We start from the raw sequence: 26,658 nt of genomic DNA on the forward strand, positions 1-26,658 counted from the left end.
TATTAGACATCACAGAGCTGGGGCATGCAGGAGGGGGCCTGGGAAGGGGGTGGGGGAGGCGAAAAGCAAAGAGCAGCAGTAACACAGCAGCTCCTGGATACAGATCAGACAAGAGGTTCTGCCACAAATCACCTAGAAACATGTCAGACGCTGCATGTTTGTTGTTTTACACTGAGGGCACAGCCGTAGTCCAAAAGTATTGATTCTTTTCTTTGTACAGAGACAGAGACTGTCAGCCCTAGCTGGCTGACCTTGGTATGGCTCAGACAACTATTCCCCACCCTGCCGACCAGATGAACCCCACAGGAAAAGCCTAGGCTAGATATGCCAATGTCCACTTCACAGGCACAGAGAGAAACCCATGCCTGCTGAAACAGCTCCTTCTGTTTCCCAAACAGCTCCCCTCCCCTCCCGCCTGGGCCCCCCAGAGTGCTCCTTGTGACAGAAAAATTGGAGGCAGGATTCTTGGAGTGTGCGAGTGTGTGTGTGTGTGTGTGTGGTGTATTTGTGTCAAAATGCTCAAAAGAACCCCATTTTATTTAACTGTGAAATAACCTGAAGGTTGTCTGGCCGGCGATATGTATGTGTGTGCGTTTTGTGTTTGAGGACACAAGAGGAGATAGTTTATTTTCTGTTTGTACATATCAAAGGAGAAATCTCTGTGTGTGGGCACTTAAATATGTTTTGAGTTTTGGGGGGGTTGGGGTGAGTTTTCTGCTCTTTCTCTGTTCTAAAAGCTTTGGAGACAGGTGAGATATGAGAAAAAGAAATCACCTCTCACTCTTAATTGACCTGTGATTATTTTCAAAGTTGTTTAATAGTAAAACTACGTAGATCCAATTACTGTATGAACCCACAATTTTCTTTCTAGGCTTAAGCTTTGTAGTTGTCCTTAATTTTGCAGCATTTAAAACATTTGATTTATTTTGAAAATCACGTAACTTTTAGCTGCAAAAACTTGTTTGTAATTTAGAGTTCATATTTGTTTTAGCTGAATATAAACACAGATGTATAGCCATCAACATTTGAAATAAAGAGTTTAAAACTTGAACCTGTGAACCCTTAAGAAGAAGGGATCACAGAGGGCCTTTCAGCAACCACAGCTGATCGTTTGCTGGGCTGGGCCAGTAACTCCAGTGCTCCAGGAGGGCTTGCCTCCAGTGACATGGAAGGTGTTTCCAGTGACTCCTTCCCAAAGCTGAGTGTTTTATTTTGACTAACAGTAACGGGGAGGATGCCTTTCACTTCTAGGAATGTTGTTGCATGCACGATCCCTGTCCATAAGATTGAGCATCTCACAAGGAAAATTCAAGTAGCTTTCCAGTTTTGCCAAACAAGAATATGAGGCACACTGATGGAAAAGAAAAGTGGTGATGTCATGTGCACTTCGGGATATTTAAAAAAAAATCTCTCTTTTAAAAATAAGGTTTCGGGGCGCCTGGGTGGCGCAGTCGGTTAAGCGTCCGACTTCAGCCAGGTCACGATCTCGTGGTCCGTGAGTTTGAGCCCCGCGTAGGGCTCTGGGCTGATGGCTCAGAGCCTGGAGCCTGTTTCGGATTCTGTGTCTCCCTCTCTCTCTGCCCCTCCCCCGTTCATGCTCTGTCTCTCTCTGTCCCAAAAATAAATAAACTTTGAAAAATAAATAAATAAATAAAAAATAAAAAAAATAAAAATAAGGTTTCTCTTTTCCAGATAAAGTAATGCAAACAGGTTCAGTGTGTGTGATAAGATACAAAATCTGTATAACTCACCTTAAATTTTATTAAAATGAGTTTTTTTTAAGTTGACCATTGAAGATAAAAATAGCAAGTATGTGTAAGGCATCTTAAACTCATTACTCACTTGTATTAGAAACCCTTTTATTTTCTATGTCATACTATTGATATTCATACTATTTGTTTAAATGACTATTTGGCAGCTTAAAAGAACACTCAGTGATTTAAAAAAAAATATTTGTTTTATAGTGAATTTATTTCTTGATCTTAAAGTGAGATCTTTTTTGAGGCATTGGGATCTCTGGACTCCTAACTCCAGACTCCAGGGAAAAATTTTCTAATATGCCTTTCTCTGAAAACACTATGAGACCTAACTAAATATTTTAATATCTCATGTTGATTCTAAATAGTTCTCCATTCTTTTTGCTGGGTCTTTCTCATCCAAAACCGCCTTACATTTTAAGGTTAAGAATAACTGAGCAACTCTGCTTTTGGGTACTGAAATACAACAGCAAATTATTTAGGATATATCAGTGTCTTGACAAATGAGTAGTCTAGTCATAAAATGGAAGATGACGAGTGACTAAGCTATCTAAGAAATACCATGTAAGAAAAATAATGCAGAGAACATACGAAGAATTGTTTAAGATCTGAACACAATTTTTTTAACATTCTGCTTTTCTTTTAATATATACATGCTAATCATCTGTCTTTCTCTTTTCCCTGTATATGTTATATCCACTTGATTTACTACTGAAATTATATTGCTTTTGAAAGTGTCAGTTGAGTTATCCCTTGCCTTGTTAGTATCATGTTTGATTTCTTGGACAGAGACATAAATCACTATCTAATATGCAGGTCTTTTGAAGACGCACCCAAGGTTTATTGCCAGTAACAGACTAGTGGCCTTATGTGGACTTTCCATGAATAAAACAGATTGATGAGCCATTTTATAGCATCGCAAGCTGTATTATAAATACATCACCCTTTTCAGTAATTTAACGTGAGGAACAGCCTAATGAGCTCCCAGCCATGATCAGCCAGAGAGCTGGGAGTTCTGTTTAGCTTCTGGGACAAGTGACTGGTGGAGGATAAGAAACCCAAACCCTGTAATGTTTTCCTCAGTTCAGTGACAAAACCTTTGCAATATGAATCATTTGAAACAACAGTAAAGTCAAGTTGCATTTAGAATTGGTCAGAGTAATAAAAAGTGAAATGTATGTGCGTCTGATTTTGCTTATAACTGGAAATGTAAGACAATTGGCTTTTTGGGTTATTTGTTTTTCTTCTTTCACTGATTGAAGTCGTAAGCAAAATTGGATCAGCAAATTATCATTTTGGAAACATGATCTAACATCTACCTAACAACTTGGAAGAGAAAAAGATAGACGTGGTTACAATGTCATGAAGTTCTCTTTTGAAAGTATAGCTTAAGATGACTATTGATTCTGTGATTCTGTATTCCAGCCTTGTCTTTCACACAGCCTACAACACTTTGACTTTCATATCTAAATAACCTTTATAATACCCCTGTAGAGTAGGATGAGTGGGTGGTATCTGAGGGTAAACAGTTATTATTTTCCTCTTTCTGGTGAAGAAACAGAGGCATAGAAAGATGGGTATTTCCAAAGAGTTATCTGAATAGAAAGGAAAACAAAATAAATGAATTATTAAAGTAAATGAATTATTAAAAACAAAAAAATAAATGAATTATTAGGGGTGTCTGGGTGGCTCAGTCGATTAAGCATCCGACTTCAGCTCAGGTCATGATCTCAGTTTGTGGGTTCCAGTCCTGCATCGGGCTCTGTGCTGACAGCTCAGAGCCTGGAGCCTGCTTAAGATTATGTGTCTCCCTCTGTCTCTCTGCCCTGCCCATTCACACTCTATGTCTCTCTCTCTCTCTCAAAAATAAACATTAACAATTTTTTTAAAGTATATTGTTTTTAAATACAATGGATGCCAACATTTAGAGGACTTACACAAATACCACTTTATGGACTTCAAATTTTCTTAACAGCTTAGAAGAGAGACCATACCGAGTACTGCTAAAGGCACAGTTTTGTGAATGAATTTTTGCTACCTGGAGGCTGCAGTGTATTTTGAACTGGAAGGTTCTAGAGGATAGTTCACTTTTCTGAATGTAGTTGATTATATTGTGCTACATAATCCTACCCTTACCAAATACCCAGTTGAAACTGTAGTTTACATTTTTAGAAGTCAGGCTTTGGTCTGAGATGTCATTACTTATAAAAGGTGAGTAATTAGCCTATTGTAAAAAAATTAAAAAAATTTTTTTCAAATATAATTTTCACTATGAAAACAGCTAGGCAGTTTGGCAGACTCCATTATTTATACTGCAGACGTAAAGTACCTTGAGTGTACAAGGGAAGAATGAAGAACTGAAAAGACTTTAATTAGTCTTTACAGAATAGGCAAAACCAGAATATTTTACCACTGAGACATAAACACATCAGTGATGGCGTAACTCCTCTGGCTCCATCATGCCTATACTCAGACACCATGCATCTCCAATTTAAAAAAATAATTTAAATGGAATGGGCCCATTTATGCCCTCAGTTCCTTATTAAAAATGGTTGACAAGTAAAATTCCATTTTAGAATATATCTGTGGACAGTCAATATTGTTTTGAATTTTAAAGAGTTCCTGTGTCTTATGAATGGCAATATGCATTTAATATTCTGTATTCAGGGCAAGGTTCTTTTGAAACCAGCTTTGCATTCATCTCTGCTTTTGCTTTCACCTCTGCTCTTTACCTTCCTCCCCTATACATCTGGGGTTGTGTGTGGACTGCAGGTCTAAACTAATCAGATTGAATGAACTACTTTGGTCCTCAGTTTCTCTATTTTGAAAACTGTGGGCTGGAATTTAATGTTTCTTGAGGGAGTATTTGGATGAATATTGCAGAATGAATTTATAAGGTCTTTGTGTCTGCATAGAAGTCAATATTGACATTCAGTTCTATTCTTTGGGGAATCCTAGAAGTATACAGCTGGGTGCATGGTCTTGGCATTTTAGGTTAGTCTGAACCAAGGCTTGTGGGCATATCACTTATGATTCTGTGTCATTGGCCTCTCAAATAACTGAAGTTTATGGAAGAGCATTATCTGAAAAGAAAATTTTGGCTAATTTATCATTTAAACATTAGAAATATCTTTCTCTTATAGATTTTGCCACCTGAACATAAAATCATAAAGATTTTAAGCTTAAAAGTAAGAAATAGAGGCATACAGAAGTAGCTTTTCAAACATGCCGCCATTGATTTCCTACTGAAAATCCCTAAAGGAGAAGAAACCCTAGGGGCAGGCAGATTGTGTTCCTTCCTTCCTCTCTCTCTCTGTCTTTCTCTGATTTGTGCCAGTGCTCCTAGTTTTCTTCTTGAGTCGTTGATACTTTTCATAAGAAAATCATTAGGCTTATGGGGGGGGGGGGAAAGAGTCACCAATGGACTCAGTTCTCTCATGTGATTTATGAGAGTTTGAGAAAGAACTCTTTCAGGCCTCTCTTCTTCCCAGGGACTCTAGAAAAGTCTTGTTCGAAACTAATGGTTCCTGAAGAATTTTCAGCTGCAGGCCACTAGCCTCTCAAAACACTGGCTGGTTCAGGGGCATAGCACATGCTGCTTTTTAGGTCTAAGACTTGATGGCTGTGTGCAGAGGACCATGAGCTCATTTAATGCTGTCAGTATTAAAACATTTTGGAAGTTGTCTGTTAGGCTCATTCTCTCCTTCACTGGAAGTGCAAACAGATTGTTATTTGTAGAGTTCATCCTTTAACATTCCAGTAGTGTGCAAAGCGTGGGGTGAATTTATATGTATATACATGCACTTATATGAAAGGTATGCCTTTGAATTTTTTGTCACAGAGTCTAAGGGAACTAAGTAGCCATATCTTTTCAGTATAAAGACATCAATGGTTTTAACCCAAAGCGATTGACTTAAACTACATTTTAACGTAGGCTGAGTACCTCATGTGCGTTAACTGCCCTCTTGTACTTGGTCACCTTTAGAGGGCATAATTCTGTTGGAAAACTATTCCTAATGAATTGCAATAGAGATCAGTTAAGTAAGTTGTGTTAGTTATGTCATTTGTGAGATTGCCTGATGTGGAATTGGTCAAGAGACTAGAAGCTGCTTGTCAAATGTTTCCCTTAACTAGTGTAATATTTTGTGGTTTGCAGATGACACAATTCACATAACTTACTTGATGGAACCTCATTAGCCACCCCTTAGTCCACCTTAGCAAAATTATATTATTAAACTTGTGGCCATGATAGGTTCTGTCCTTATTACTTTGCATTCAGCCCAGGGAATAGTATTTGTTTTGTGACACCTATCTTCTGTCTTTAGTCTTTGAGGAAGCCAAGGAAATCCCATATTCAGAATCATGTTTCTAATGTGCTTTCCAACATTGCACACATTGAATCTGGCTAATAGAATCTGGCTAATAGAACAGGTTCTATTCCCATCCAGGAATGGGTAGTCATCACTGCTATCATGTGAAGCACCTTTCACCTTGCAGTCCTTATTTAGTGCTCTTTTGGCTGTTTCTGTCATCTTCTCCCTCAGAGTTTGAGGTCTTGATGTTCTAGTGTCTTAAAAGGAAGACCCAAAAATCTCTGTATCAGCTAAAAAAAACCCAAGTGCATGGCAATGGTAATTACAACAGTCTTTGTAATAGTGGAGTGATTGTTGCACTGTTGTCACATCTGCTCTGTCTAGGAAGTCTTTGCATTAGAAATTTCATGTTTATCTCTTCGGTAAATAACTTTTGTCCCATATTGTCTGTTAGCTGTTGCTGAGATATCTAAAAACTGTGTGTCTTTAAAAAAAACACATTTTTTGAGTGCATGGATGACTCTCTATAATCCTGTCTTCAGAGGGACCAGTCCATGGATGCTTTACAGCGACTGCCTTTTAGTATTTAATTTCTGTCATTTAATTTTGTTCAGTTGTGCGAATGAATTCACTATTAGTACATAAACTCTTTCATAGAGTGGGAGATTGTTTAATAGGTTGGAATGTAGTCCATGGCTATGGAGTAGAACCAGCTGACTCACAAATGAGTTTGAGTAAAATACTGGTCTAAATGTCTAAAATACCTTTGAGCCTACCTAGGAAGATCATATCTAAAGTTTCCTTTCCTAATGAGCAGTACTTGACTTACTAAAATGATGAGAATTCACATATTGTTGGATCTCTTATATTTTAACCAAAAAGCTTTGTTAAAGGCCTCTTTATTCCTTAACCTTATGACCTCCCTTTCTCTCTCTCATTATCAAAAATCTCTTCATCGTTGCACTTGGATCAAGCCTCTTCCTAAAGTTATTGTCATCTTAGATTGTTCCCAGAAGCATCACCCCAAGGGAAAAATCGTTGTGTAATAGAACAACCTAATCTACATCCTATACATTGATTCTTCATCCTCTCCACTTTGGCTCTCCTTTGACCTTTTTTCCCTTAGCGACATAGCAGATGAGGCCTGCTTCTGTAAAAGTCTGTCTCTGAGGATATTATTCTTCCTGTGGTCTCCCATTTTCTTCCCAACTCTACCAGCCCCCACCCATACCACACACAGTCCGCTAACTCTCTGTGTAGACTTGGCAGCAGATTCCACCCCAATCTTTGTTATGTAACCTACCACCTACCCCTTTTTGGCAAGGGACATAAGACTCAGCAAGTTGTAGCAAAGAGTGGAATTAATTGGAACATGTGCTGAGCTCAAGTTTGCAACAAAAAAGGGCTGATAGACATCAGGAAAATACAACCATATGTAGATGTTTGCTTGAGAGTATGTGTATGCATGGGAAGTGTCGTCTACAACCAGGTTGCACTGAAATGAAATCAATTGCTTTTCTCCTCCTCTTCTTCCTACTCATCCCCAACCCCCCTCCCCACATGTAATACTTGTAACTTGCTCTCTCATGCCTGCTCATGGGTGGGCATGACCTGCTGAAACTGACAAGTGTGTAACAGAACTGTCTCATACTTCACAGGAAGAACCTTCTGTTATTTATGCCTGGTACTCAGCTATGGATAACATCCATGGACCTCCTATCTGTTCCCAGGTGTTGCACTATGGTCCATACCTTTTGTTGATCTCCGCCCTTATTTTTGTATCCACTCTAGAACTTTAGGATATTTTTTGCATAATTTTGCATATTTTTAAGTTTTATTTATTTTTATTTTTTTAATGTTTATTTTTGAGAGAGAGAGAAACAGAGTATGAGTGGGGGAAGACACAGAATCTGAAAACACAGAATCTGAAGCAGGTTCCAGGCTGTGAGCTATCAGCACAGAGCCCGACACAGGGCTTGAACTCACGAGCCGTGAGATCATGACCTGAGCTGAAGTTGGATGCTTAACCTATTGAGCCATCCAGGCACCCCACATAATCCTAATTTTAAAATTTAGGTACAAAAATTTACATAAAATGTATAGATTTTAACTATAGTTTAATGAGTTACACTCATGTTAAACTGTCACTCTAATCAAAATCCTTATCATTTTCTTCACCCATAATGTTCTGTCATGTTCCTTTTCAATCCCCTTCCCCCTAGAGACAATCATTATTTTGATTTCTGTCATAAAACATTAATTTTTGCCTGTCCCAGAACTTCATATACATTGTATCATACAGTTTGTATTATGTTGTATCTGGCTTGTTGTTGTCAACATACTCTTTTGAGATTTTATACATATTGATGTGTGTATTAGTAGTTTACTTCTTATTACCAAGTAATATTCTATTGTAACAACATCCATTAACAAGTTTTGGACATATTTTATGAATTGTTTCTATATAATGGAAATAAACCAACATCACAGTTACTCTCGAGTTTGGCAAAGAATTCCCTGTCATTATATGTCTGATATAATTAGAAGGACTTTCCGTTACTCTGCTATCTGTATCTAAGGCTGCTGAATTCCCCAGCAGTGGGCTGACTGTCCATCTCAAAGTCTCAGGCTTCTCAGTATTCTTGGTCCATATTCCTGCTCTTCAGAGAGAATAGTGACCTCTGTGTACACTAAGGTGGTTCAAAGACAACAGAGGCAGGACTTGGATGCTTCAGTTGTTCTCCAGTGTCTTAAAACTTTAGGCATTCTCAATTATCTTGTGAAAATCTTTATGCTGTTAGAAGGCAGAGATAGAGGTGTTCTTTGTACATGTGGAGGTTCTGAAATACTCTGAGAGCATTTTCAGAACTCTTGGAAATGACCTGAAAGGAACTTTGTCCTTGAGATGCTCTGAAAGTATATTTTACATTGGATGTCTGTCCTCACTTCTCCTGCTTAGGTTTTGAGGGACTGAGAACCCTAGAGCCATTGGACTTGAGTTGCCATCTGAGAGATTCATGTAGTCCCACTGGCCTGGATAATTCCAGGATAAAAGTGCCAGTTGATTAGGTTAATAGTAGCTACTCTTCATTAAGCTACTTAACCGTTACAGGCAATGGGCTAAGACTTTATCTACATTATCTTAGATATAATCTCCCTAACACCCTATTCATGTAAGTACTGTTATTATTCCTACTTGATATCCAAGGAAACTAAGCCTTGAATAACTTACCCATGGTTACACAACTGATAAGTAATGGGACAAGGATGTGGTTCCAGATACGATGTCCAGTTTCTCAAACACCCTACCCTCATCTTCCACAGATCCCTTTTGCACATTATCTTCTAACTTGAAAAAGGTAATGTGGTGATGTAGATATATTTAGTAATGGACGTTTTAATATTATTATTAAACTCTTCAGTATAATGGAAGCTATACAAATGAGAGCCAAATTAGAGCCTCTAATCACATCGGATTCCTTTCATTTAAGGGTCTCAGAACATGTGAAAAATAACAAAATAATAACATTTTTTAAAGAATGGAAGTAGTAAGGACTATCGTACGAAATTTGAAGATGAAGATTTTGAGACAAGATTCCTGAACTTTCCCACAGCGCTGCAGCACTAGAAGAAATCTCATGCCTCATACTGTACTCTTTCAAATATTCTTTTCTGTTATCCAAGCTGAGGTTTGAAGAACATTGTTAATTATTATCTTTTTAATTTAAATATGACTCATAGACAGGGACTAGAGACATTTATTTTGGTATCTGTTTTAAGCGTTTACCTAAGAGAGTATTATGATAGCAGTCAGTAGTGAATCCTTTTACATAGATGAATTCAGCATTCTTGATAGGCAGTGTTTAGGATTCTTTGTAAAGCACAGAATGATGCACAGAGTTAGGTGCTAGTTTACAAAGTCTGCTTCTAGAACGGATCCTACTTTTCTTCAGACTTTGAAGAGGAAGAGATGAAGCAAAATAAAATGACTAACTCAAAGGAAAAGAAAGAGGAAAGAACAAAGAAAAGAAACGTGCTAGAGGCAGCAGTCACCTGTTTGGGAAGTGTAGTCCATCCTTGACAGTCATTGGTTTTGCTGTATGATATTCGATATGTATCATTTATTTACTGTCTCTTTTTCTGTTTTTCCCTTCAATACTCTTAGGCTGACACTTTATGTTAACTGTCTATGCCACTCATTATACACTTCTTTTCATGTTTGTTATTATTAGTTTAAAGGATAAATTGTTATTTTCTATAAACACAAAGCACTGGCTTAAAGAAAAGAGGAATGCTTTAGAGAATTTGGGATTATTCAGAATCCCAGTGAGTATAAATGACTTAGCATATCTAGACTGCGTTTGGAGTCTATTTCTTTTTTTCTATTAATAGCTATAACCATTACATAGTGAAAGGAATTTTCAGCTTTAAGTTGCCTGTGAAAGTCTATATTCAACTCTTAATGCTGTGAAAAAGAGAATCTTGCTTTAAAAATAATTTTACAAACAAAATATATTTAAGGTGCATGGGATATTAACTTTGAATAATAGAGTTCAACCCCCTCATTTCTTTGCTCATGTGATGCCTTGAAATAGCACTTACAATTATTTCAGAGATCTAGATTCTCTTCCCATTTCTGCCCCTGACTCACTCCATTGGTAAGTTAAGAATGAAATACCTCTCTAGAAAATCTTTTGATTTTATATGTATAGGAAACTTTGATGTCATTGTGGAGAGGCAGAATAGAAGTAAAAGGTATTTCAAAGACTTTTGATATAGGTTACCATTTGTTAACTATGAGTCTTTGTCATCTCTAAAGGTTGTCAGAAAGTTCTTCTTAAGGTTTTCTTGGAGTACTTTTTTCAGGTAAGGTGTACCCCCTCCCATGGATATTTCTGGAAGTTTTACAGTGTCAAGAGAACTCAAGTTTTTAAAAACTGGCTAATTGTCATCATTATCCTTTAGGAAAATGTGCTAAACAAAGCTGATGATTTCCTAAACATAAAATATTTAGTCTTATGCCATCCTGGAGGAGATGAATTTGGAACTCAGAAAAAGAGCCATATGCTTGTCTCATTTACCCCAGAGGAGGCCCAAAATGGTGATTGAATACCCGCTACCCCCATAAATATCGAGAAACATAAGTAGTGATCACTGTTCTTAACATGTTTGTAATATTAGATCTCCATATTTTTTCATGCAAGAAAAAATAAATGACCAATAATTCTAGAAGTCAAAGATAGGAGGGAAGGTGATGTTACCAGACACTATAAGTAGTATATAATTAGAGTTGGATCTTTGGTGAAGATGGGTATGTATGGATATTTCTTTCAGTTTCCACTGATGATACAGTCAGGTTTGAAAACCACTAATGTAGTTTCTAGACCAACCTTTCTTATTTGCATATGAGATCCATATGATTCACAGAAGGTAAAATTATTCTGTGAGATTAAGTAACTCATTATTTGACACCTAGTGTTGGAATTCAGGTCTCCCAGGTTTGGATAGACCTGAATTTTTCTCAGCACTCTATATGTGTTAATCTCATATTAATTCCAGCTTCCTGTCTTGAAAAGATAGGCCTTTATTCATTTGTGTGGTTCTCTTTCTATTATGGTAATCATGGCTCAGTTTAGTGAGCACTGACTGTGGTTCAGGTCCTGTGCCAAGAGGTTTATAGAGATTGCTTCCTTAATTAGGAAATATTAATATTCTTATTTCACAGATAAGGAAAGGGGCCAAGAGAGATTCTTTTAGAGCAAGAGTAAATGGGGGGCACTGGGATTGGAATTTGGAAGTTTGATTCCAGATTTGTGGTTCCTAAACTACTTAGCTGTACCTTTCCCTAGAAGGGTTTGATTGTTACTTTTCATTCCAAAACAAAAAGTTTTGTGTGGAGAGTTTAAGCCATGGGGACTCTAGACCACATTCTGAAAGCCAGAATTAAGAAAACAAAAAACATGGCCCCAGGCACTCACTATTTTCCTTCCCCGTTTCTTGAATCCCAAGAGAGCATGGGATATTAGTGATGACAGTCTTTCTGTTGCCAGACACTTTGCAACTGGCAGTAGATTTGTGTGTCTAGAGAAGTTAAAAGAAAAAAAAATTAGCGAGTTGGGTGCTGTTGGATGGGTGGTTTTGTCATTGGTCTTATACACTGAAGAAAAAATAAGGAAAGCTCTATGGTAAAGAAGAATATGTTAAAATATACACTGTACCTTCCAAAGAAGAGTTCAGGTGTGGGTGGCAATACTTAGTAGTATCGTGTGAAAGAACCTCAGATGTTTCTTAGGTTAAAATCAGAAGCCCTTATGGCATTGCCTAAAACAGCACTTCTAAGCAGAATGCTGTTCAGACTTGTTGAATGTTATAGGTATTCTTTTTTTTTTTCTCCTGTTCATTAAAAAAAAAAAAAAAACAAAAAAACCTCTTTATGCATGCACTTTAAAGTTTCAAAGTAAAAACCCAAAAGTTGTATTTAGATATAATTTCAAGTTGAGGATAGGGAAGTGCAAAGAGCATATTGGCAAGGTGATATTTTAGTAACATGTAAGATGAATATTTTAGAAGTAGGGTCACTGTTTATTTTGGCTTATGAATGTGACTGTAAGTCTTAACTATGACAAAGAGGTAGAAATCAGATGATAAATGTTGCTTAGTAACTTTCAGTGTTGGGTGTTTACTTACTATAGAGAACAAATCTTTAACCAGTAAGTTGGTAGATATTAGTTGGTGACTTTAAAATTTTAACAGCAAACAGGAAAATGGTTGTTACATTCAGTAACACCACCTTAGGTAGTATTTCTGTTATTTCTTGGCTTCTTCCAGGAAAGGACTTAAGGTGGTTATATGTTTATATATGCATTACTTCATTTCATCTTTATGCCTCTATTGAAGTGTGGCATTTATTTGGACTAGACTTCCTTTATAATAGAAGTGTTAGAAATACCAGCTAGAGACCCACTAATTTCAGGAACTTATTTAATAGGCATATTTAGTCCAGTAAATTATTTAACTTGCATCTTAATACTTTCTTAGTATAGAAATTTTTAGTGATGAGAAACTATTTGGCAATTAGACTAAAAAACCAGGAAATTAAATAGGTACAACAGATTGGGACAGTAAATAGTTTCATAATAGTTATAAGGGTTCACTTTGGAATATCTGAGACAGTGCCTTAGCAAATTTATTTAGTGTGAATTTTTAAGTTTCCCGGGAATGAGAAAGGGAACACTTCTACAAGGGAGAAGAGACTTCTCACCTATGTGACCAGTACCTTGTTCCCCCACAATTTAAGATCTCCTTGAAGATTTGATTTTAATCTCACTAATTTTTTGAATGATTTGCAATCTGAAGTGTTTTGAAAAAATTCTCAAGTAACTGTGCAGAGTATACTTGCATGTATATTTGTATTATAATGGGAAAGTTTAAAAAGTGGACTTGCTTGGGAGTTTAAATTTCTGGTAAATGGATTTCTACAACATAGACCAAAGCTATCATTCTTTGTAATTTTCCAGTAGTTTACTTTATCCAGCAAAGCCTCATGTTTCTCCATGTGCATTTGTAGGTCTCATTCTGAGGTACTAATCTGTATTCACATCCTGGTATGTCTGTAAATGCCCGCAATGGTAATAGCTCTTTCTAGAGCTGTGAACTTACTACTCAAATCCTCATTGCCCCTTTCTAAAGAAACGGGATTATAGTGCTAGTTTCATTGTTAAGAATGAAGCTCCTGAAATCTAGAGTCTTGATGTCACATAACCACAAGGGACATAGCCAGGTCTTGGTTCCAGGTGTTCTAATGCTCAGTTTGGGCTTTTCATCAGCTAGAGGGTTATGCTGGAAGCTAAAATTTACATATGTGATGCCTTCTGTTAGGATGTTCTTGAAGGGCTACAGGATTGTTAAAATCTTTTAAAATACACCCGTTAGGTTCATGCTTGTCTGCAGCAAGCCGGCCTTCACAGTTTCTTGCATAAACTTAGGTATTTTCTGCAAGTTTGCTTTTAGCCTGATAGAATGATCTCTTAATGGGGTTGTATAATTTGAAATGTTAAACACTTAATAAGAACAGGGGACTCTTTGCTTCCTGAGGAAACTGTTAACCTGTAAATGAAAGTTGAAAATTAGTAGTTAATAATTGCCATTTTCTAACATGAAAGGGTTCTATCCCCCATGTGTTTTGTTAAACATTGTAGAGGTATCAAAATTAGATGAACTCTTATGTATCTCTGTGTAATACAATGTATTTAGATAGTCTGGACAGAAAATGTGTTGGGAATGATGGTCATAGCTGAGGGAGGGAGGGAGGGGGAGAGAGAAACTGAGGGAGGGAGAGGGAGAGAGAGAGAGAGAGAGAGAGGGAGAGAGAGGAAAGAACATTCATATGTCTTTGGATATTCAGTTTCCTGATTTAATCTAACATAACCAGTACACTTATTTTACATGCAGCCCTTGCTGTTGGATTTTTGGTTAATTTTCTTAACCAGAAATGTGGTTTGGCAAGATTAAGGATGGAAGTGTATCAAATAGTTCACTGGTCTCTAGTTTTTATGAAGATCGTTGTATTGCTACATTTAATTTATAATCATTAGAAGCAGTATAGTGGAAATGAGTTCATACATCTGTAAAAAATAAAAATTGGTCTTTAAAGGCAAAACAAAACCCTTCAAACTGTCACTAGCAGGGGCAAAATGTAATCCACTTTAGAGGTTTTTTTCCTCCTGCCTTTTAACTGTGATGCTGTAAGGTTTGTTTTTGTTGTTATGGTTGTCCTAAGGAAATAAAAAGTTTTGTTACAGAATTAAATAATAAACACTAACAGATAAAGATAATAAAAAGAGTACAGTAATAGCATTCGATAGTGGTGTGTTGAAGTTGTAATTGCTTCTTACAACTTGAAATAATTATTGAAATATATGTTAGACCTCTGCCTACAAAAGTTAAATAGGCCAGAGGGTGAGCTTTTGTTCTTTTCTAGATATTGGCAATTAGTAAGCCCATACCAAAATTTAATATTAAGATAAAATGGCCATGATATGCTCTCGTACTTAATAGAGGCCAGTGATAGCCTTTCCATGAATGTGAATTCTCATCATTTCTGTTCCTTGAACTGAATTTTTTTTTGATGAAATGGCTTCTGAAGTGTCATCCCAGAATACTTTATTAACTTCTGTTTTTATAAAAACAGTTTTTTATTCTTTTCATAACCTCAAAAGTTTTTAAGTCAGCACTAAGGAAAAGATTCTTTCAGGGAAAATAGCCTGTTACACATGATACTTTTTACTTTACACTTTGTACTTTTTTCTCTTTGTGAAAATTCCTTAACTCAGATTTTCTAAATGTCTTACGCATTCAAATAAATAATAACTGAATCATTATCCTGAAGTTACATTGCTATCCTAGGCGTGATTAATGTCTAATTATTAGCTTTAACTTTTGAAATATGTATTATCATTGTGTTTAGATACTAAATTTCCTGCTAAGAATCCTAACTCCTAGCCAGTGGTCTTATATGAGGCAATTTTTGTGGGCATTTAGAAATAGACTGAATTGTATTTATTTAAATGGAGAAAAGGAAATAATAAAAAAATTATCCCATTCCCTTCAGAGCTTATTATTGTCTACTTGGCATATTTTAAAAGATGAGAAATTTAATTCTATTTATTTAAGGGCATTTTTTTCCTGGGAATATACTTTTATGCCTGGAATATGGCACAAATGTAATTAGAGACATAGGCTGCTTAAGGAGTACAGGTAAGAACCCAAATCTGAAGAACTGTGTTTTGGAAAGGTCCATGTAGTCTTAAGACTTTTGGGTACTTAGTGTGTTAGTATGTCTTACGTCTTAAATGTTCTTAATGCTGGCATGGTTATGAGAATAACATTTCTTTTTTATTTCTTTTTTAAAATAGAAAGTTATTTAGTTCATTTCTTAACAAGTTTTCTTTTTTATCCAATAACCAGTACAGTTAGATCTGTCTTGAATCTTCAGAAGTCCTGTTGATGAATATCATTTGACTGGATTTAGAAACTACCTTGATGATGAAAAGTTTGCATATGTGTATATTTTTAACATTTTTGTCCACATCCATTTGGTTTCATTTGAGATAGGAAATGGAAATAACAAGACACTCTTAGAAAATCTTGTTTCTGTAGACGGCTCAACCTTGCCAGAAACCACGAGGCAGTGGAAATATCACGAGAAAGCTTGTTCCTACAAGACTCCCAGACTGATTACCAGACCAAAGACATTCCCAGAAATTTAGCTTGAAGCAACTATTTAAAATTTGGGAGGTAGATTCAGTCCTTCTCAGAGTCACCACTGCTAATTATACTTGCTTGTAATGTCCCAGTGATTTTGTTATCAGCCACACCTCAGTGTAAAAATCAAAGTAAAAAAAAAAATAATAATCAGTGTCTGATTTTTTATGTTTCCTCCAAAATATATTCTGGCCAGACACTTAAGATCTGTGTGTTTCGCTGTATGTAAAATTATACCTTGATATTCTTAACATTTTGAATCTCTGTATTTTTTTCCTTGCCTGACACATGTTGTTCACCTTTGATGCACAGGATGGCTATTTCCTTTTTTCTTTTAGTCTTGTTCCATTAATACGTTAATTTAAAATTTCTAGTAGGTAGTAAGCTCTCCTTACATAGTTGAAGTCTATTCCATTCTGCCAGGTGTGTTAAACACATAGTTGTGTTTATGTGTCTTTGAAATACAAGGGGTTGCTGCATCTTTCAAAGGCTGTTTATATAAGCTACTATGTATATTTTTGAGGTGACCGCAGAAATTTAGTTATGACTTTGAACACTTAGAATTAGTGTGATAAATCCCATGTTTATTATGTACTGTTGTGATTTAAACCACACCTTGGGTTATTTTGGGGGGCTGGAGCCATCCATTTGAAGTAGGCTGGTCTTCCCCTGTAGAGGCTTGCCCCAGCACGTTCTGGATAGATAGCTTTGATGTCAGGTGAACATCACAACTGGAACTGCTATGTTTACACTCTGTGAATCTCTCACAGCATCTCACATAATTCCATCTTCACTTTAAGTCTGTGAATACATGGACAGTAAGAAGAAGGAGCATTTCCCTTTTAAAGTTTGCTTGTCCATTAGACACCTTAAGAAGGCCTATTCCTTTGCGTCATTTTCTGTAAAGTTCATATATGGGGCTTCGTGTTAATTTTGGGCACAAAATTAATTCTATAACCTTCCTGTGCTTAATGAAAGCTGTAAGGATATAATAATAAGAAATGGAGAAAAAAGTTTGCCCCTTCATAGACAACAAGAAGAAATAATCTGAGCAGTTGTCTTTGAACCACAGCAGGAATTATGCTTAAGGTCCCCTAACCTGTTTTTCTCATTAGCTGGGAAAGCAGTGCTTAGGCGCTTTTTTTTTTTAATCATGGAATAATTATAGAACAAATGATTTAAAATTGTATCCAGATTTTGCATCAACAGTCTTTAGTTTACTAATTAAATAAAAGTTGTGGCTTCAAATAACATCCCACCTGTTTGGCTTGTTGTGGGGATCTGCTAAGTGAAATATAGAATTCCAGTAGCTTGGCTCAAGAAAGAAAGAAAGAAAAGGCAAAGTAACCCAGAAATTTATCACTTCCCTTCAAATATTTTTGAGGTATTCTTTGTATTTGGAGTCTGTTACTGTATTCCTCTTTCAGCTGTGCTTCATGGTGTAGAGATGTATACATTAGACATGTGACAAAACAAGGCTTTCTCTAAAAACATTCACCTTCCTGCACAATAAACCACAGCTGGTCAGACATTCTCTTCCTTTCCTTTCCTTTCCTTTCCTTTCCTTTCCTTTCCCTTTCCTTTCCTTTTCCTTTTCCTTTTCCTTTTCCTTTCCTTTCCTTTCCTTTCCTTTCCTTTCCTTTCCTTTCCTTTCCTCTTTCTTTTCTTTTCTTTGTATTAGATTTTTTTTCTGCAGCGTTATGATTTTTATGACCAATATGCCAATATGATTTCAAACTTTAATTTAGTGTTTGAGTGTGTTGGCTCACTTATCCTAAACATCTCCATATTCTGATGTTCTGGAGTGGTCCAAGGAACATTCCTAAGATTATTTTGCCATTTTCTTTGTGCAGAATTTGAGTATCCTTAGATCTTAAGTTTAAATTGCTCCCAGTCTTCCAGTATTAGAAAACAAACAAACAAAAACTCTTCATAATGTATCTCCTGTTCTTACTTGCTGGGAGTCTTTATTCCTTTTATTACCTTCTTCTTGTACCCTTTACCCATGTCATATGGAGTGTATAAAGTTTTGTTAGGGATAGTTTTAAATAAGTATTTTTTTAATTTTTCCTCTGTGTTGACAAAATCCACCTTAAAATGTAGATAATTGGGGCACCAATTGGGTGGTTCAGTCGGTCAAGCAGCCGACTTCAGCTCAGGTCATGATATGGTTCATGAGTTCAAGCCCCACATCAGGCTCTGCGGATAGTACAGAGCCTGGAACCTGCTCGGGTTCTGTGTTTCTGTCTCTCTGCCCCTCCCTTGCTCACACTTTGTCCCTCTCTCTCTCTCTCTCTCAAAAATTAAAAAAAAAAAATTAAAACTTAAAATACAATAAAATAAAAACTAGATAATGGCACTATGGCACCATATCTAAGAAAATTCGATGACTTACCTCTTCATTTTTTTATTATAAGATTTTGTCCAAAAATATATTTAGCTTATTGGAGTCTCTAATAAGAGTTGGCTAAGAAATCCATATAGTAGAATTGTCCTTCCCATTTTGAAATATATAACTTTAAATTATATCATGTGAGTACACACAAAAATCGGCAGTAGTAATTCAGACTGATCTAATTACTATTTTTTTTTTTTACTTCTCAGTAAAATTGTATATTCTCATAACATTCTAACAAAGACTGTGCTTACTAAAATAGAAAAATATTTGCTATTATCAAAATACTCAAAGTTATTATAAGACAGTAAATGAAACTAGTTAGAGCTTGTGGCACATTGACTGATAAATTTTACATGACAGAGACCAAGGGAAATAAAGACATAAAATTATAAAGTAAAGAAAATTAATTAGTAACTTCCACAAGTAAGGATGTTTACGCAAGAGCATTGTTACCTACCCATGTTCAGAATAATTTTTGGATCAAGATAGTTTATGGTGGTACCTTACAAGGCACTCAGTTATCTTGTAACTCATACAACACGGGATAACATTAAGCCCTTTTTAACCATAGTGACGATATTCAAGAGGCTTGATTTTTTTACAAATAACTTCAAATATAGTGTTTGTTATTAAACATTGATTAGTATCAAAATATGGCTTCCATATGGGGTGTGCTATATGTAATTTATACCGAACAGGGGGTATGCTATATGTAATTTATACCAACCACATCAGTAATAGATTCTATCAAGTGTCATTCCACTCCACCTTCTGTAATTGAATATGAAAGGAAATTGCTGGTGTTACTGGATTGGATTAAAAGAAGAAGACCTTTATTAGGTGTTTTTTTCCCCTTACTGTAGGGCACACCACTCCTGGAGGCAGATTCTTGTGCTCTGACTTCAGTGTTTAAGAATGAGATATTTGAAGGTCTGTTCATAAGATAATTTTGGTAACTGAGTGGCAATAGTTCTCTGAGATTAGATTTTTAGATATACTACCCTTAACACACGGATTGTATTTAGTGTATTTATCACTAGACAGATATTTAGATTTCATGTGACTAACTGTAACAACTGTATTTGTAGAAATTGGGAAAATAATAGCAGCTAATGATACCCTTAAAGTGTTTTAAGTAGGGGGGAAGGCAAAACGAGGTCAGAAATTAATAGCAGAGACATGGATATATTGGGGAAAACTCTACATTGACATTTGCAAAAGAAGAAGGTGCTGTTTCTGTAGTATACGTAAGCCCATTGAGTGAGCCTGGTAGATAAATCAGAATTGGAGGATATAACTTATATAAATAGTTCTGTCAAAAGGTAAGGTGAGTAGAGCCCTGTTGTGAAACAAACTGTTTAGGGGAGAAATACTAATTAGAAATCACCTCTGTTAGCTGGTGAGCATAGAGAGAAAATTTGGGGTAGCACATTTAAGTGTAGATTGTAATACTTTATCCCCTGCTAAATAGCCTATAGAGCAGGCCCAAGGTTGGCATGTGATGAAAAGCAGTTTTAATATATTTGTTTCCCACTGAAATTCCAACTTTGGCTTGACTTTGGGGTACATTTTTGGTAATTCAGAATAGATTAAATGAAGAATCATCTTTAAAAGTTGCATTTTAGATATTTCCTTTGTTGTATGGTTCTTATCAGCATCATGCAAATATCCTTTAATTTGCGAATTGCTGTTTATGTGGATCTGTATTAGCATCGTTGTTACGACGTTGTGATATACCATATTTCAGAGCACTTTAATAATTATCAGGCAGATAAAAACAATGAAGATGGAAAATATCCTAGAAAATAGCGACATCATGTAAAGTTTTTGAATGGTTTTAGCTGGGAACAAACCACAGATATATTTAAGTAAAAATAATTGTAAAGTAGAGCCATAGTGCTAAAACAAACAAACAAACAAAAAAACAAAGTTATATGAGGTAGTTGGTGGCAGTGGACTGTCCAGGGTTAGAAATATTTACAAAGAAAAACAGGCTTTTTTTGAATAGAAAACAAAGTGAGATTTTAGTTATTGTAGCACTAGGTTTAAGAGTAGCCATAATGAAGCAAGCAAGAATAATAGGGCTTTTATTTGTTATCTTTCTAGTTAAGGCTCAGTAATAATTTCATATATATGTGTGTATATATATATATATATATATATATATATATATATATATACACACACACTCATGTACATATATATATATACCTTTGTTCAGCCATGTGCTGGAACAGAAGCAGAACCCTAGTTTCCTACTTTTGTTCTTTGGTATGGGGCCATTGTGTTTCAGTAAATAGAGACTTTTGCCTTCTCTTTTTAGACATCTAAACAATGGCAATAATCTATAACTAACTGCTATTCGTTATGTTGCAGAGGCAAATTGTGCAGAAAATTATGGATAATTTTAAAAAGATGAAATACAGGTGGCTCATCTAAAACAGACTCCAATTAAAACCACATTGTATTAAATAGAGCCTGCTTTAGATAGACTCCTCTTCATGCTAAATATGAATGAAGCAACAATTTTAGATATAATAGCTAGTATCTGGATTTTAATATGATCAGTTCTCATGCTTCAGGGCCCAAATATTACCAGCTGGTATTAAGAAACCTCTCTCTTATAAAACTCGATTATATTGTTTTCCCCCAGGGTATTGCGTTAGGAATTATTGAAAAAGTGGCTTTTATAGGGTATAGACTTGTGCATAAATGTTGGTGCTAAAATTTGACTGGTGTCAAAATTTGCATCACAGTGTTTTTTATCTGTTATCTTATGAATTAAATGCATGAAATGGTGCCTTTGGATTGTGTCTCAGCCAAAGACATGGCAGCATATCCCCAAAATAATGGGTGAACAGAGGTTTGGTCTAGACCTAAGTGTACACTGTGTTGTGGCTTCTATGAATTGGTTGTACCTGTTACCATATGAAGAGAATAATTTTTCCAAGATTTGATTGGTCCGATATGCTAATATCTGCAATTAGCAATATCTTGACAAATTGTTTCCTTAATTATGATTTCATCACTCTGGCAGAATGTGACCATTAAAATGATTTGGGAATATTGTGCTTTTTACATATGCATATTCTTTTTATCTTTGTCTTTCTTTGCTTTCAGGCTCCAAAAGACATAGAGAGCCATGTCAGGTTTTTTTGTTTATGCTTTTAAAGAAATTATTAGCTAACGAGGGATCCACAGAAGTGAGCTCCTTGAGGATCAAGGAGCAGGACTGTTTATTCCAGAGTTTTCAGTATCAAAAACAGTACCTGGTACATAGGTGTTCAGTCAGTGTGTTTTTTGAAATAAAAAGGAAGCTGAGGTGCCTGGGTGGCTCAATTGGGAGTCTGACTCTTGATTTTGGCTCAGGTCACGATCTCATGGTTCATGGGATCCAGCCCTGTGTTAGGCTCTGTGCTGACAGGGTGGAGCCTGCTTGGTATTTTCTCTCTCCCTCTTCTTCTCTCTCTGCCCCTCTCCTTTCTCTCTGACTCTCCCCCCAAAACTCTCTCTCTCTCTCTCTCTCTGTCTCTGTCTCTCTTTCTCTCTCTCAAAAAAAGTAAACTTAAAACAAATTTTTTAAAAGGAGTTAAAAGAAAGGAACGATTTCTTTTTCGTAGTCCCCATGTCTCCACCCACCTCCCACCATCCTGATGAAGCAGGTAGCCCTGACTCTGTGGAGAATGGAGCAATGGAGCTTGAACAGTTTTCACAGTGTAATTAAATAAAGGGGACTTCAGAGGTCTTTAAAAGGATCCTCCCTAAGTAGACCCTGCCTCCTTTTCCAACTCTGGTTTTGTCTCCTTGTGCCCCAGCAACACAGACCAGCTTATAGTTGTCTGCTGATTCTGTGGTATTTCACCGTAGAGCATTCTCCCATGTTGTCTGCCTTCTTCCCTATTCCTTCTCCTGCCAGAAAGTTGTACTTCTTCCTGAAGTCTTTTCAAAGCCTCAGATGAGTTAGTGCCTTTCCTCTGTTTCCCTGGAACGTTTTCTGTGCATTTCCAGACACCTAGACAGTGTGTCAAATTGTTGATGGCAGAAGCTCATAATAGCCTCTCTTTATATTTGTTCAAACCTGGGCGTGGACACAATGCTAGGCCGTGGTAATTGGTCAATGAATATTTGCCAACTGAGTCCATACTAGCCCTCTCAGAAATCATAGAATGAAAAACGTTGAATGTTTCTTTAAGAATAAATCCTCCCAATTACTGGGTATGATTCTAAGTTCTATGTTACAAGAGTATGGTTGTTAATTTAGCTATTTCTGCCATATTTCAACCTAGATTATCATATTTTATAGATTTGTTCTGTGGTATTGATCCGTTATGGTGTCACATACTCCCAAGGCCCCTGGATTGGATTCTGCAGGACAGCTTGCTGTGGTTAAGGATGAAGGAATGGTGTTTCACTGGTGGGCATGGACTTTTATTTTATGGAAGTGCTCTGGCAGTAAGAGGTGCTATTTAAAGGTATTATTTTTATTAGAAAGGTGAAGATTTAGATCTATGGTTCATTAATTTTGTAAAAGGCTAGTGTGTAGCTCAAATTGTGAAAGTATACTTTTGGGAAATTGGGGCAGGAGGGACATAAGTAAATATAGTACTTTAGATTTTACAAAGAAAATACACACATAAGTGATAAATGTGGTCTTTAAAAAATTATTCAAAGAAACCCAATTTTTTTAGAAAAGCTCCACAGTTTTCACAGTGCATAGTTTTGAAGTGTAACTACTAGTGAAGACCAGAAGTCTAATTACTAGATTTCTTTCTTTTTTTTTTTTATGTTTATTTATTTTGAGAGAGAAAGAGAGCTTGAGCGAGCATGGGGAGGAGCGGAGAGAAAGAGGAGCGGGAGAATCCCAAGCAGGCTCTGCACTGATGCAGGGCTTTAACCCATGAACCGTGAGATCACGACCTGAGCTGAAATCAAAAGTCGGACACTTAACCAACTGAGCCACCCAGGCACCCTTAGTTCTAGATTTCTTAATTATCAAATTTATCACACTGGAGGAAAACCTTGGAACTTATTTTTCTTGTGTGTAATTTATATATGCTAAACAAACAATTTAGAAAATGGAGTTTAACAACAATGTCAATAGTTCTGTTTTATCCTTTTTCTTGCATTCATTTTAAAAATAAAACTAGGGTCACACTATGTATACTGTTTCATAAGCTGCTTTTTGCTTATTAGTATATTGTAATTATCTGTCTCTATCATTAAATTAATTACTATGAATTTTAATGATTCCTTAGTAATTTTATCATGTTTGACTTAACCATATTAGTTCTTTTTTGATAGATTTCATTATGTAATATCATAATCGAGTTTTGGATGGTTTCCTTCATAGACTAGCATGCTTTAGTAGATTTAATATGAACTAAGAGTGGTACAAACTGGTTATTAAAAAAAAGTATGTCTTATTTATTTATCAGCGTACTATTTTTCAAATTCGTATTTTAGTGAATATTTGAAAAGTCTCGTTTTTCATCCTTGAATGTATGTCTGTCATTTGCTCTTTCCCCAATACTATTGGTACTCTCATCCCTGCGCTTATATTTGGCTTAATCCAACCATATGGAGAGACATGACTTCTGGACTCAACCTGAACACTTAACTTTGACCAACTCGGACACAGACACAGCAAAATTCACTCAGAAAGCATGTAAACCCTTTTAAGGGCCAAGGATTTCTCTGTTAATGTAATGAATCGTCTGACCATTGTTTAAGTATTTCATTGATGATAGCTTCACTAAAAAAACAAATATTATTCATAAAACTGAGGTATAAACAGAAAGAAAAGATATGTTAATATAACTTTTGTATTGAGTTCTTACTGAAGGAAGCATCTTTACAATTAAGCTCAGAAAAATGTGTTTGGCTAAATTAAATGATAAAATCAAACATCAAAAGCAAACGTTCCCTGTTAGTACTTACATGTGATTTCCCAGTATTTACAACACTTGGCAAAAAAAAGAAAAAAGATAATTTCACCTCTTTTTTTTTTTTCCTCATTGAGACTTTGGAAAAGCCAAGAATGTCAACTCTGGGGTTTTTTTTTTCCTTTTTTTTCCCCCTTCAGAGCAAGCCTGAAATGGTCCTTGTGCGCTACATAAAAGCTACTGATCACTTGATAATGTTGGTAAAATTTTATTAGCTATTGCCTTCGCACACTATAAAGGTTAAAAAATCTTACCATTTCCACTTACATCTTACATTGCTAGACTAATGCTGCTGGATTTTCTTTCTCTTTAGCAGTAATGTTTATCCGTTTGAATGTTGTTTCACAGAAAGGAAAAGTTCATTTGTGTAAAAATATCTGGGGTTTGCCAGGGAATTTTTTCAGAATGCTCTGTGGTTACAAATGAAGCTTATTGTTGTATAAATGGCAGGTTTGAATTTTTGTAGTAGCTCATGGCATAAGTTGATAATCTGTGAATTGCTCTGCGTGTGTGTTTGTATGTGTTCGTGCGCGTCCATCAGCCTGTCTGTAAGTAGCTGGATCTTGTGGTCCTCCTCCCGCTTCCCACCTCCCTTATTTACATACATGGATACGCACAATCTTTAGTCTAAAGGCAAGTCCCCAAAGATACACATTGGAGGATGGATGTGGGAAAGAAGTATATTTTTTTAATTGTCTCTTGCGGCATTCCACTTGACAAAGTAACAGTACTTTCTAAAAACTTAAGTTTTTTGAATTTGTGGATTTTTGTCTCACCTCTGAAATTTCTGAAACTTTCTCTAAACAAGATGGCTGGCACGTTCTAGGGACAGAGCAGAGACACAGAACAGAGACAAAGCCGCTCTGAGAAGGCAGACACACTTATATTGCTTGTGGTTTTTCAATACAGCTGCTTTCAGATGGGCCGGCTTGTTCTACGCTGGTTCTACTGCCAGAGCAAGACTGTCACACAGCTGGTAGTACTTACTGTACTTGCGGGAAAGTATGTGATTCATTAGTTGGAACCGTATGTTTTTCACCAGTTCTGGTCATGTTTTTGTTAGGATGTGGTAAAAACATAAGCAGGGGGTGAAGGGACAATGGAAACATGTGACTTGTTAAGGATTGGCCCCAACCCATTATTAGCTAAATTGTACACCATAAAATGTCCTCTGTACCTCATAAGACAAATGACTTAATTTTTTATTCCTCAGTTGAGGTCATTTAGTCGTAAGTAGTAAAAATTATCAACACTGAGCTCTTTTTCTCTTTTTCTTTTCTGTAAAGTATTATGATCCGTTTAAACCCCAAATTATAATATGAAGAGAAGTCATGCAAGTAAAAGACATTAATTTGCTGAAAAATGCCGATGACGGGTGAAGAACTTTAACTGGAGTGAACTCTTGCTACTGATAAAATACTAGTATGGTATTACAGCTAATAGGAAACACTTCTAATACTACAGGGTGTGAGAAGAACAATAAATGTGAGTTCCTTTGTCCACACACAATCAAGCAGACTGAAGTTGTATGGCTGGATGAATAAGGGACCCGTCTTTCTTGTAATTTTAGTGTTATTAATGGGCTTGCATCATAGTATCTGAAATGGTCAGTCTTGGTATTGTGCAGAACTGTTGGTGTGAGCTGCATTGAATATTGGCCTCTGATTAGGTAGATTTTTAAGCTTGTGAATATTTTACAACTGCACAGTCCTAAACCATCATCTGAAAGATGAATATGTCTCTGCTCTGTTGTGTTCTCTGTACATAGGTGTTTGCTTTAACATTTGCTTTCCTCTACTTCATTTAAACACTAGTGATGCTTTTTCTTTGTCCCCACCCCTATAAACCTACTGTTGAGATATGTGACATTTTTGAAGTCTCTCTAGGTAAAATATTGGCACATTAAACCTCTACCCCCTGACGTCGTTTTTAAGCTCTTTTAAAAGAGTTCTGCACCATTCATGCCCCAGCACATAGACTTTTGT

The 26,658-nt window shown here is 36.2% G+C and overlaps 1 protein-coding gene across 10 annotated transcripts in view; it reads left to right on the top strand.

Moving 5' to 3' along the window:
* Positions 1–26,658, top strand: part of BNC2 (basonuclin 2) — a 428,416-nt gene that overhangs the window by 208,919 nt on the left and 192,839 nt on the right. The window lies entirely within an intron of this gene.

This window comes from Prionailurus viverrinus, chromosome D4 (assembly GCF_022837055.1).
Source record: "Prionailurus viverrinus isolate Anna chromosome D4, UM_Priviv_1.0, whole genome shotgun sequence".
NCBI classification, from domain to species: Eukaryota; Metazoa; Chordata; class Mammalia; order Carnivora; family Felidae; genus Prionailurus; species Prionailurus viverrinus.